The sequence below is a fragment of the Tyto alba genome, unplaced genomic scaffold, assembly GCF_018691265.1.
Source record: "Tyto alba isolate M040663 unplaced genomic scaffold, T.alba_DEE_v4.0 Super-Scaffold_2, whole genome shotgun sequence".
In the NCBI taxonomy this organism is placed as follows: Eukaryota; Metazoa; Chordata; class Aves; order Strigiformes; family Tytonidae; genus Tyto; species Tyto alba.
The window spans coordinates 90,305,723-90,319,302 of NW_024881282.1; the positions used below are offsets into that span (position 1 = coordinate 90,305,723).

The 13,580-nt window shown below is 45.3% G+C and overlaps 1 protein-coding gene across 1 annotated transcript in view; it reads left to right on the plus strand.

Annotated features, from left to right (window-relative positions):
• The first annotated feature begins 685 nt into the window (after positions 1-685).
• Positions 686-13,580, plus strand: part of PPP6R2 (protein phosphatase 6 regulatory subunit 2) — a 109,147-nt gene continuing 96,252 nt past the window's right edge. Inside the window, exons 1-2 of the mRNA XM_032987119.2 lie at positions 686-886; positions 6,851-6,928. The gene's annotated coding sequence lies outside the window, so the exon portion shown is untranslated. The remainder of the gene's footprint in view (positions 887-6,850; positions 6,929-13,580) is intronic.

Below are 13,580 nucleotides of genomic sequence, written 5' to 3' on the forward strand. Positions count from 1 at the left end.
AAAGCAACAATAGAATCTACTTAACCCGGCAAGCAAGCATGACTAAGAGATCTCCCCTCCCCAGTAGTTTTCCTCTCTCGTTTCGCTCGCCCTCTTCTCCTCCTTTTCCCCCAGCACGCTCCCTCCCTTCTCCACGCGCACCCCTACCTCCCTGCACATCGTGGCCCGTGTCACCCCGAGGTTGATCCCCCCCCCCAGCCCCACGCCAGCACCCATCCCCGCTGTCTCCCCCCTTCCCCCTGACCCTCATTCCCAGCGACCCCCGGGCCGCCCCCGCCGCTGTGGACCGGGGAACAAGGGGCTTTCCCCCGCTCCCGCCGCTTCTGCCTCCCGTTACTCGGAGGCAGTAGCCACAGCAGGGCTCCCGCTGGCCCCCCGGCGCCGTGTCCTCCTCCCGGTCTGTGTCCGGGCCCCGGGGCCTGTCCCCTTGCCGCAGAGCGCTGTGCTGGCGCGTCACCGGTCCCCCGGCCCGGAGGCTGGGGCCGATCCCCGGTCCCCTCCCCACCGAGCCCCGAGCCCCGGTCCTCGCCCCACCGGGCCCCGCCCCGCCGCCCCGCCCACCTCTTCCCGGCCCTACCCACCCCCCCTAGCCCCGCCCACCCCTCCGCGCCCCGCCCACCTTCCCCCCCCCACCCCCCGCGCGGCGCTGGGCAGCAGCGGGGCCGCCGCCATTTTGGAGGCCGCCGGAGCGCCCGCAGCTCGCCCGCCTCGCCGCCCGCTGTCAGCGCAGCCCCCGCCGCGCCCCGCCTCGGCCGCGGCCCATGCCCGCCGGGCCGCCGCTCCTCGCAGCCAGGCAGCGCGTCAGCGGCCTCGCCGCGGGGCGGAGGGCAGGCCCGGACCACCCCCCCCCCCCCCCGCCCCGGTTCTCCACACACACACACAGCAGGTGAGACCCGCGGCCCGGCCCGCCCGCCGCGCTGTCACCGCCGCCCGCCCGCCCGCCCTCCCCCGCCGCGGGGACCGGGGCTGCCGGGCTGCTTCCGCCTTCCCGCGCCGGGGCTGGGGCGCGGTGCGCGGCCTGCCGCCCCGCCAGCCCCCGCCGCCGCCTCCGCTCCGGCCTCCGCGGCCGCGGCGACAGCCCCTTCCCACCCGCCGGGAGCGGTTGGTCGCCGGTCCCGATGCGCCGCAGGGCCGCGTCCGGTTGCCTGGGGTTTGTTTTTCCTTGTTTTTTTCGTTTTGTTTTGTTGTTTTTTTTTTAATAACCCTGCTGGTGCTGGCCGCGCCGCCCCTCTGATCGCAGAGGTCCATTTTTGAGTCCTTGCTGTCGGCCGTGCCCCAGTCCCACCGTGTCGTTTCATGTGTTATCTGGGTTAAATCGGACTTTCTGTGCGTGTCAAGAGTTTGATTTTCCGTTTTGGGTTTGATTTTTTTTTTTATATATATATATATATTTTTTTTTTTTTTTTTTTTTGGAGGGGTCGACTCGGCGGGTTTGGGCAGGGGGAGCGCGGGGGTCCAGGTTTTGGAGGCTCGTGGGAGAGGGGGTGTTGGCAAGGTCAGAGGTGGGGGTCACCCTCCCGGGGACCCGCCGGCTGCGGCTGTGCCGGGCCAGGGACCTGGGCGAGGGACCCTGCCGGCTCTGCGGGTGCGGTGTGTGAAAATAAATGTCACTCTGCTGGCGTTATTAACGTACGGAAACTGGGGTAGGAGTTGCAGCCGCTAATGGAATCACTACAGCATGTAATCTTACAGAAAGATGACTTCTTGACGAGTCTGACAACAGCTCCCTTCCTAATTTGAAGGCCTTGTTTTGCACTAGTTGAAAAAAAAAAAACCAAAAAAAAAAAAAACAACAAACCAAAAAAAAAACCCAAACTAGGAAGTGAAAAAGAGAAACTGAGAGAACTTGGAGGGCCCTGAGGTGTTTTTCATATCTTGATCTCCCACTTAAAAATTAGTATTTTAAAAACTGAAGCTTGTTTTCATAATGTACTTTATTTTCTCTCTCAAAGACCAAAGGAGAAAGTTGTGATTCCAGTCTTATCCGGAGCTACATGTTTGAAGCCATGCATGTAATCACTTTCCAGCAGATTTTTGTTATAAAGCACCATTTTAAAGAGGAGAGAATAAACATTTATGATTTCTCTTCTTACTCTGACACTTAAGAGCAAACAGTGCCAAAATACTTGAGTGGTAAAAAAATCTGGTGGATGGTAGTATAGCAATTTCCATAGCAACCAATGGTGATATCATGGTAAGCAAAGTTAAATTTTGGAATGTGCAATAGGGACACATAATGATCTGTACTGGTTTGAGTGATACCAGTAAATACTTGCTCAGGAGAAGATGACTGGGGATTGGATAAGAGCAAGATGGCTTGAAGTTGAAGGCTTGCTTTGTTTTTTGTGTATTTGATATGCAGACATTTCTGGTGACTTTTGTACTTTCTTTGTATTATGCTGCAAATCCAGGGACCTAGGACAATGTCCTGTGTAGAAATCATGGAAAATGTGTGGCGCTGCAGCAGCTTTCTGGGAAGAGCTCGCCCTGTAGCAGAATGGTATCAGACAGGTGGTGCAGAAAACGGCGTTGAGGTTTTGGGAGGTTCTTGTGAACCTCAGACTGCGAGAGCAGGATTGATGTCGAGCATTTGTTCGGGGGATGGCAGGGAGTGCTGAAGCATCCTCCTTTTGAGCATGGTATTTGATGAAGCTGTGGCTGTGTCGTAGGAGGGACAGGTTGAATTTCAAAGTTCATAGTTCAGAAATCGGAGACTGTCAAAAACGAATAACAAAGAGAAAACTGTCTGTAAGAGCTTATGTTTTGGGCTTTTTTTTCCTGGTAAGCAAGCATCCTCAGTCTGTGGGCTTTTAAATTATTTTTAGAAAACTCCAGGCTGCTGTCACGAGCAGCACAGCCTGTTATACAGAGCTTCCGTGTGGGGGAAGGCTAAAGCCCTGCAGCCCCGCTTCTGCAGAGGGGGCCGGCAGTGGTTCTGAGTGGGGCTCCCCCCCAGCCCTGACTCACAGTTTGCTGGTTGGACTGGGAGTCAGCTGGAGTGAATTAAATTCTCGCTGTCCCCAGATAGTGCGATCCTGAGCTAGAAGGAGGAATCGTTTAGTTATGCTTCCCCTCCTCTGTGGTGGGGAGATATCCCAGGCATAGCTGATCGTGTTTTTCCATGCTCTGTGGAAGGAACACTTCATCCCTGCCCTCTTCTGAGTTTTACTAACTATCAGCTAAGGTGTCAAAGGGAAACCAATGCTGTTTTCCTCCCTCGGACGCAGTAGGGCATCAGTGATACAGAAGAGTTTCAGCAAAGGGTGTTGTGATTGAGGAGACCTCGGGGGGGGGGGAGGTGGGGAAGAACAGGGTGAGCTTTCTGCCTCTCTGTTTCTGATAATAAGGTCTGTAGAAGTGTAAGTGTAAAAGCTGTAGATTATATGTTAGGGAAAATGACTTCACATACATAATAAAGTAGAATGTTTTCTTAACACAGTGGCTTGGAGTCTGAAGTGTTAGTGCCCGAAGGGCAATAGCTAGAACAGTGTAATAAGCTCAGCCATAAAAATGGGCGAACTGGAATGCCGAGAAATAGAAGCGTAACTTGTTATAGTAAATGTTTCTGAAACAATAGTAGAATGACAAGAATAACTGGGAAACTCGGGTGTGAATGACACAGGAGAGACGGATGAGGTCAGTGAGTTGAGAGCAAAGCAGGAGCTGAGGGGTTGACAGTTTTGAGAACTTTATAGGGAGGAATATTTATGGGAGGTCTCGTTGTTTTGCTAGATGTGAAATTACTGAAAAACTAATTGAGGAGAGGAGGGTTAATAGACTGTATTAATGAATGATGTCAGCTCTCCATCTGAGCAGTCAAATATGGAGCCACGGTTGAGAGCAGCAGTCTTTTACTCTTAGCCCTATTTATAGGGTAACACACTTCTGTTCTTAATTATGTTTTATGGGCTGGGGAATCGGTTTGACTGTTTGTTACCTCCTTTCACAGAAAATCTACAGATGTCAGTGGGTTTATATAAGGATCAGGGAAAGAATGTGGCCTCTGTGTGACCAATAGTAGCAACAAAGGAACTTAAGTGTCTTCTTTGATTCAATATTATTAGAAGCAAAAGTGTGTTGTCTTTTCTGTCCGCTGCTATGTTTCTAGGGCGCTTGTTTCTTTAATTGCGCTTTTCTCTTTCCCTCTCCCTGTCTTTATGCCTCCCACCATCCTCCCCTCCCCCTGTGAGGGACTTCTCTGCTCCTTGTTTTGATCTGCTAAAACAGTCAGCAGTGCAATAATCAATATTGACATTATTATTACACACCTTAGCTATTTTTACCTGCATGTTAACTCTGGTATGGGGGTAGAGTTGGGCAAATAAATACAAGTTATCTGAGGAAACGAAGCTTTCATAGCCAAGGTTAAAAATCTCAGACTAAAAAAAGCTTGGATTTTTGTGGAATTTGAATGCCACACACATCACATACATGGTGCTCAGATCAGGTCTGCAAATGGGAAATCTGACATCACTGGCTGAATTAACAGTGACGTTCTCTCTTTTTGCTTATTAATGCCATTTAGTCCTAGATAAAGCTGAGACAGTGCAAGTAGTTACAATAACAAATGGCTACATAGCAATGCCTGAAGCCTAACTAAAATTGTCATCTTTGGCAGGGGTCGCTTCACACTAAACGCTCTGTGGCACCGAGCTTTGGAAAGGGGGTTGTCAGCAAAATTAGGGTGAGCTGGTTTAGGAGAATGTAACGTCAAAAGGAGGAAGTTAAAATCATTAGCCTGAGCATGGAAGCTCTGCAGCTGTTGAGCTGTGACTGCTATGAATCTCCCCTCCCAGTTTTTCTTCGTGTCTACCTGTTTTCTCATTCTGTGCAGGAATTGTCAGCAATCCCGGGCCGTGGCCGTGCCTTCGGCCTGCGTGGTGCTGGGGACGGGAGCAGCCTGGCCCCGAAGCGGTGCCTGGGGATGTCACTGCATTGCAAATACCCAACTTCTTACCCCTGTGTCAGTGTCGTGTGCTGAAGGACGCAATCTTATCTGCACAGAAGGGAAACCGGAAGGCATGAGAACATTATGGTTAAATGGCAAAGTTCAAGAAGTTATTTGATCCAAACAGGCAGAGCTAGGAACTATTTCCTTACCTAGGCAAAATAAGAAACTTTCACTAGCTTTTGTTTGGTAGGTGGCATGCTAGGCAGTCTACATGGTTTGCAAAGAAAACTGCCCAAACATATTGATGACTTGAATTCAAGGTTTGTGCTCAGTTGGCGAATGTCTTTGCTCTTCTTTCCACTATGTCTATGCTAGTTGTTTTTTTTTTTTTTTTTTTTTTTTTTTAAAATTATTTTTTCAGTTCTGCAGTTTGTTCCTATTCAGAGCATTGTGGCCTGCAGTGACACTGATAACTATTAAGTCACTTTGATTTTGTTTGGCAGAATTAGGAGCAATAGCAGCAAAGCAGAGACTGGCACTCCTTACTGGGAGAAAGAAAGAAATGCAAAGACTGCAGTAGTGGAGATGGTCTTTCTTGCTGCAACCTACAGGAAGGAAGAAGGAAATAGAACACAAGATGTTTCAGTTTCAGTTTTGTCTTTGATTTTTCTATGGTAGACTTAATTATGTTAGCTGAGAAAATGCACGATGGGTTATGCCTTGACATTTTGTGATAAGAGACTTAGATTCTCTTCGGCGTAGCAATTTCTTCTTTTCATTCCTCACAGTCTTGCAAAACCTACGGGTTGTTTCAGCTTCTTGCTTTCATGTGCAGCGGGGTAGGAAGAGAAAGGTGGTGTTTCTTTAGCTGTTTACTTTTTATTTTCTTCCTTCAGAAGGTGTGCTGGTATGCCATTTAATTCTTTTCTGTTAAGATGTTGTTTTTTTTTTTTTTAGAAGGATAATTGAGACTATAAGCTAACAGGTTGAAAACTGTGTCCTGCCTCCCTGAACCAGAGGACTGTGGGTGCAGTTCCACTGCCAGTGACCCCGCTGGGCCCGAGCCCCTGCGCTGGCGTTACCGTCGATGCGGCTTGGGGGGCCGAGCGGGCCCCCCGCTAACCCTGCGGGAGTGGGGGGGGTCTTTCTCAGCTGGATCAGCTCGCCCCGCCAGCTCCATGGGGAGCTGCACAAACAGCGCTGACACCAGGGAGGGTGCAGGAACCTGTGACCCAGGAGGCAGGGTGAGAGCAGCAGGTCTCTCTCGCTGTCTGGATGTAAACTGGGTGTGGTTCAGTTTAACTGCTTGAAGTTTGCTGTGCCTGTTCCTGGTTTGTCCCTCTGCCTTAGTGCTGGTCCCATACGAGCGGGAGCTGCTCTGTCAGAACACTAACCCCACCTTCCCCTGCTCGTTTTCTGCTGGTCTATTTTATTTAGCAGGCCTGGTAGGAACAGACGAGCACTGCTGCTGCAATGTTTGCTGGACGGTTGAAATACGAAGGGGTTGGGAATAGTGGGGCTGCAGCAGTGTTAACAAAAGCCATTACTCTGGGTTAGATTAAATTGAACTAAGCCGAGTGAATACAAGATCTGGGTCATCCTCAGAGTCCCAGGACCTCAGCTCCTGAGCCAGAGTACCTGACTAATGGTCAACAGATGCTTAATCAGCACTCTATTTAACAAATTAGAAAATACTAATAAAAAAATACTAAATGATGGATTTCAACTTAGCTCTACTGCATGTCATTCTTTTTTTTTTTTTTTTTTAAATATGGAAGATTTTCTTAGTGCTCATTTATTACTACTTTTGCACTCTCCCAGTCCTTTACTATATTACTTTTAAACATTACGTTGCCCATGGTATATCCTAAATTTTCTTTTATCTTTTTTATTTTCTTCCACGACTTTCTAAGCCTTTTTTTTTTTTTTTTAACCCACTGCCCTAACATTGTGTTTCAGACCCTGCCTTCACTCTCAAGGGGCTGGAGACCTCTCACCGAAGTTCACTCATCTATGATGTAAATGCCTACTTCTGAGGTAACCGTTTAGGATTCTTTTTTAGTTAATTGAGAGAAACAGATGCTTATTTTCTTCTGATGCAGAAGTCTAAAACAGAGCTCGGTTTTGCTGTAGAAGTGCTCATTTTTTTCTCCTACTGCAAAGGGAGTCTGGGTGACTAATTCAGATTAGTCATCCATAGTATAAATATCTACACATTAAGCGAGACATCCTATTGCAGGAGACTCAGCTTGGTAGGCAGAGGTTCTGAGGGGGACCTGGGGACCTCCTCATCTCAGTGAGGTTGCCCTCTCACCCTTGATGGATTGTAAGGTGAATAAGACATCGGATATGTTTTGCAGTGTGCTATGCTCTTAGCTCTGCTTGATGAACCTTCTTCTTTCGTAACTGATAAGCTTGAGGTTGAAAGCAGTGTCTATAAATGATTTGGAATCGTATGCTTATCTATTTAAGATCAATGCAATAAAACAAACTTAAGTTTTTGTCATATACATGACCAGCACCGTTGGTTTTCCAGTTTCTGTTTTGAGATGTACAGATGTTAGCTGGAGGAGTGGCTATATGTTGTGATTGCCTGCCTGGTTGGGGTCATAAATAAGCAGTAAGCTCCATGGTGCGGTAGGCAGGATTTCTCCATGTTTCTTCAGTACTTAGCGTGAAGAGGACTCTAAGCTGAAAAGAAGTTTATCAGTTTTAGTAAATGTAAATATTGAATTTTTGCTTTGTACTTTCTCTAAAGACTACTTAATTATGACCAGTCCTAGAGACTGCTACATGTGTTTGTGAAGACTCAAGGACGAAGTAGCAGAGTAGTTTACAAAAATATGAAGGGGCTTGAGGATGCCAAGTTTTGCAGAAAGGCGCGTAATGTTTTAGGGATGCAGTGCCAGGAATAAATGCATGTTCGAGTTCATGGATGTTATACTGTACCCACTGTTTCCTCTTGCAAAATACGCAGCTAATTTAATTACTTCTGTTTTTCCTGATACTTCTGTCGTCTTTGTTCTTAGCTAACTGTAGTCTCTATAAAATAACTGTTACAAGTAATTAATCTTAGTATCTGTAGTGCTTTCCTCCGATGTGTCCATGGCCTCCCTGGTCCTCTTTTTTCCCCTCCATTTTAAATAGCTGCACTGCTAAAGAGTGTTGTGGCTTGTGGAAAAAAAACTTACTGCTTTGACCTCATTTTTCATGAGTGAAATTTTTTACTCAACTGAAGTGAGCTTACAGGTTCTGTTTTTCAAAATACCTGGAAGAAAATGATGGAATTAAGTGGTACAGTTCCCAAGAACAAAGCTACTTAATTATTTTTAGTCTTAGAAGAGAAGAGCAAGTAAAAATATTTAGTGTATACTTGGGGTTTGGACATACGCTTGAGTTTTTGCAAGGAACTGTGAAGTGAAACTGGATCACCTAGTAGTCACAGTAGACATTTGCCATGTGAAGAAAATATTGTTGCATAATCACAGTTTGTGTTTAGAGCTGGTGGACTGTGCCTTGGTCATGAATGTATTATTTTGGCAAAAGCAGAAACTTTACCAAATCACTAACAATCAAACAGCAGACCTAGTGTTTGGAGAAAAAGGAGGATCTCAAAGGTGCTTGATAAAAAGAAACTTTTCTGCTGACCTATGTGTTTAAGTTTTAGTACACGAAAGGCAATTCTTGCTGGAAGGAAATCACTGCAATTTGTGTGTGTTGGCTGGTTTAAACTTGGGCTGCCTAATGGGGAAGAGGTGAGGGAGGACCAGGCGGTGTTGATGGAAGGTCTATGAAAATTCATCTCAGTGTGTGAAGTCATAAGCCGAAATGACATCACAAGTATAATTATTGGAATGGTTGCTATGCCTGAAAATGACAAAATATTATATGTGTTAGAGGCAATTTTGAGGTATGCAATTAAAGAAAACAGCAGGACAGAGAGATGAAAACTGTACTGGCTAATCTACTATCTTCTAAAAAAAGCAAGGGGAAGTCTGATAAGTGTGGAATTCTAAATGTATTTCTCTCTTACAATTTTTGGTGTGTATGTAACTTGTCAAATTTGATGTCAGGGCTATCAGTTAGGCCAAGAGTTAGTGTGGGTATTTTACCTGTTAAATAAGAAGGGAGGGGATTTGTTTATGTGTGTAACGCTGAACACCACCTTAATGTGCCGTGAAGTATATGGTGGGGTTGAGAGAAGACCCTCCTCTGCTCCTGTAGTCCCATTTTGCTTTTTCTGTACCTCATCCTGAGGCAGCAGATGCTGCCTGCTCTCGGGACCTGAAGGCCACAGGCTGTTTCTCCATAATGGCATTTCTTACTTGAACCCCGGGATGCTTCCCTTTCCCTTAGCAACTTATTTGTTCTTACTTGGGCTGTTAGATGCAGGAGTGGAGGGGTATTTAGCTGAGGCTCCTGGGGTCATGTCTGTATGGTGGGGCTGAACGCGATGCAGGGGGATGTGTGGACGAGCTGTCAGGCTGGAAGGAGTCCCCTTACGTCACCTCCAGCTCGCTGCGGGCTGATTTGCCTTCTCTGCTTTCGAAACTTGAGCTGGTGTCTGTACAGCATTGTACTGCACACGTGAACGTACCAGCTTGCTAAATTGGGAGTGGCATCTCTTAGTATGGTGCTTTATCATGCTATTCAGATATAGAAGCAACAAGAACATTATTTAAGATGTCACTATAGTAATTTGCAGCTGAGAAAAAACCCACACCTTACTTTCCGAATTTGTAGAAAGCAAAAAGAGCTCTCATCTTCAGAAGGGATTGAGAGTTGTCTGTAAATCTGTGAAGTTTGAGGAGTCAGGTTTTAAATTAACTAGAAGAGATTTCACTCAAGCCAAGTTGCTTGGGAGGCCCATTGAGGTGCTGGATGTTCTTAGGAAATTTGTGACTGTGAGTGCTCTCGGCACTGGGAGGATGCTTGTCTCTGCAGCAGTGGGGCAGATGTTGCTTACGGCGTGCTGTGCTTGAAAGTGAATTTCTGATTTAGGAATTGCTACTCAAGTAGACTTTGAGTGTTATATGCAAACTAATATGTTACAATGACTCCTTGTAACTAAATATTTAGTTGCAACACCAAGCAAGCTTGAACATGAGGTTTTATGATAGAGGTGATCACCAAGGCGGTACTCTGTTCCTGCTGCTATCATAATTTGCATTCTCTGAGGGGTTTATGGAGATCAGGAGTACTTACTAATGATCTTTGTGCAAGGTTGATGTTAATTTATTTTCCCAAAGTTTATGCAATCCCTAGAATTCTTTATTAAACTCAGAAAAATAAATGCCAACCCTTTCAGTCATTTGAAATACTCTGTTGATTTCAGAATTGAAAATTTCTGTTACAGAATCTGTGCTTTTTGTTTGTGATTTTTCATTATGATTAAGTCCATTTGCTTACAGTGTGAACTACTTAGAATTTGTGCTTACAGCCACAGTTTGACACACGTTTAAGCTGGCACCACTGTTGAAAAGCTGTTCCCTTCTTGATGCTCATATCCATTCTTTGTCACTTCTCTACCCTCCCTCCTTGCTGGCACAAGCATTTGTGCAGCTATGTTGTGAACTAGTTTGAGGGAGTGATTCAGCTGAATTTTTTTTTTTTCTGCTAATACTGCATGGAAAAGGAATTTTTTTTTTTTTCTTCAGCAGTGTTGATTTAAATACATGGCAAACTATGGCCTAATATCATCAGCGCATAATTCTGGCTTGTGATTTCAAGAGCGACCTGAGCTTTAATGTTTATTTGTCCAGGTAAAGCCTGTTGAACTCCGAAGGGTGGGTCTGAAATTTCCAAATGATTGTTTTCCTTTCAAGATGCTTGCTGTTGAATGAAGCTTAGCCCATAAATATAGTTTAAGTGGTGCCATGCAGGGAAAACAGGCTGGTGGTCCATCGTCATATAAAAGATCTTTCTTCTGAAGTGTCTTGATATTTATTTTAACAGTAGAACTATATAAACTTTGTGTGGACTGTGTCTATATGATGTCCTGAAAGATTAAGGACATTAAAATGAATATGTTATATAATATACTGTTTGAAAGCATTGTTTTGTTACAGTTTTGGCAAAGCAGTATTGTGCCTCCTTTCCACGTAATTTGGTTGGCAAAACAGCGCTATGTCAGGATATTCTGGTAAAAACTGCAGCATGCAAAAAATGCAGATAGAGGCACAAATGCAGTTTTGAAGTTTTGAACTTGTATAAAGGATCATTAAAGGAATGCAAGCAGTTGCTTTTCTTCCTCATTTGAGGCCATTGTGGTACTGATAAAATAGGTGTATCCGAAGCGTACAGCTCTTGATCTTCTTGTAAAGCGCAACAGGAAAGCTTAGTTTGCAAATGCTGCTACTTCGTTATCTAATAGTCTGAGCAGAATGATGTTTCTTTTGTAATATTGCCTTATTCTGTGTGTGCAGCAAAAAATAAAATATCCAGGGTCCATAGATCAATGTGGGAAATTACTCTGACAAACTAGGTTTTCTGAAAAAAGCTGCTTGTGTGCTCTAGTAAATACCAACATCTCACTTTTGAGATAGTCTAATTAATAATAATTATTTCTGAAGGGTTTAACTGTGGTGATCCGGGAAAAAATTTAATTTGTTGCTTAAACAACATGTAGTAAACAGTCTAAGTGGCATCAAAGTCTTGTTTATTAATGTGAGCAGTGCCAGTGAATGAGGAGTGTCTGAGGAGTCCTGCAAGAGATGTAAATCGACACTTTAAAAATCCCCATGATTTTGTTTTGCTTGTTTTAACAATGATTGTGTGTTAGTTTTTTAATATTCAAATCAAGTTGCAAATCTTGCGCTTAAAGGTTAATCTTTAAAGTGAAGTACAGAAATCCCCCCGGGGTTCCTTGGGGATGCTGCTGCTGCCTGCTTCCATGGGGGAGAGGACTCGAGCTGTGTAAACAGAGAGAGTAGTAACTGCAAATGCTTGACTACTAATCTTCTTAAATTATTAGTGAAGTGAAATTCAGGTTAAAAAACTTGAGATAACTATGCCCTTATAGATAACGTGAAGCTGGTAGGCTGTGGAGTTTAATTCTTTGGTGTGTGTTTAGCTCCATATGCTTTTGACTGACCTAGAAAAAAAAGACCTTTTTTTGTGTAACTATGCTCACAGAGCATTTGATATATTTTTCTGGCTAGCTTTTTCCTGCATTTTTTGAAGCACTGCAGTTTCTTCAGTGTCTGGGTGTGTTGAATTTAATTAAAAATGTAACATTTAAATGAAGAAGCTGTGCAAATTTTGTCCTTAGCATGGGGTAGGGCGTCAATTAGTAGGCTGTTTAAGTAGATACTAGATGAGGATAAAGTTGATCATCAAAACAAAGTACTTCTTGATATCATCTCTTTATTAGGGAACTTCAGAAGCATAGAATAATTAGATGTAGCTCTTAATTTTGTGTGTGTATTTGTACAACAGACAGGCCTTCATCATTTTTTGCCTGCAGCAGTTTTTTATTAAAAGAAAAAACCCAACACAGCCCCTTACTGTGCTGGTATACCAGACTCTCTCCTGCAGTATTTGTGATTTGCTGTTCGTGTCCAAGGAATGTAAACGTAGATGTCTCTTTCATTTTTCAGTTAGATGTTGAGGAAAAAATGAAGAAATTCATATTGCCAGCTCGGAAGAGGAAAACGAAAGGAGGCTTTTGACTGACTGGTGAAATGCCGTTTTGGTTAAGAACAAGTTTTATCTGAGAATTATAAGCATATCTAAGCGTTTTCAATCAACAGCTCGTGCTAAGCAATCTCTCAGGAAGCTGAAACATCTCTAGTTATATGGTAACGTTTGAGGATTAACAGAATCCTCTGCTCAGTGTTTCCACCTTTTTCCCCGCCTGCTCGCCGTGGCCACGGAGCGACGCGAGTGCCCCTTGTAGTACAGGTGCCCGCTGAGGTTGTACACCGTTTCTGAAGGGTGGATTTGGGACAGAGATTTTTCCCCTGCTGTTTTCTGGTGCTGGAAGGGAGAGAGTCACAAGGCAAACCCCGGACAACGTGGCAGGAAAACGCTGTGCCGGCGCGCTGCGAGGAGAAGGCTGGGGGGACGGAGCTGCAGGGCCGGTACCGCGGCAAAAGGAGGAGCGCGAGCCGAGAGCCGGCCGGGGCTGCAGGTGGATTTCGGCACTGCTGCGTAGGGCACAGGCCTCTCCCCGTTGGGAAGGGCTGCCAGTGTACAGCACTGGCTTCGGTTGTTCGGAAACATTGAAATCCAGATGCTGAATCTTCCCTGAAGATGTCATTAATGAAGTGTATTGTGGCCTCTGCTGAATTGATACCACGAGGTTGGGATGCCAGGCTGATGTAGTGTGAAAAATTTCAGTTGGGAGATTTGACTCTTGTTGTTCAGGAGCAGTTTGCCTGTGTTTGGCAGGATGGTAGCCCGTCCTTTCCCTTTGAAGTAGCCGCAGCTTGGAAGGCAGAAGCAGATGCCTGCACTGGAGTTCAGGGGTGCACTCGCTGCTTCCACTCCAGAAGACCTTGACAAACCGTTCAGGGAAAGCTTTGCTGGCCGCCTGCTCTGAAAGCGGCCTACAGGCAAAATACTCTTCCTCCCCCACAAGATGCATCCTTCACCTGTACAAAACAGAAGCTTCTGACTGTGACTGTTCAGCTCTGAAGGTTATGAGACTTTGAGGAGGTGGAAGGAAGATGAAACAATGATAAACTAA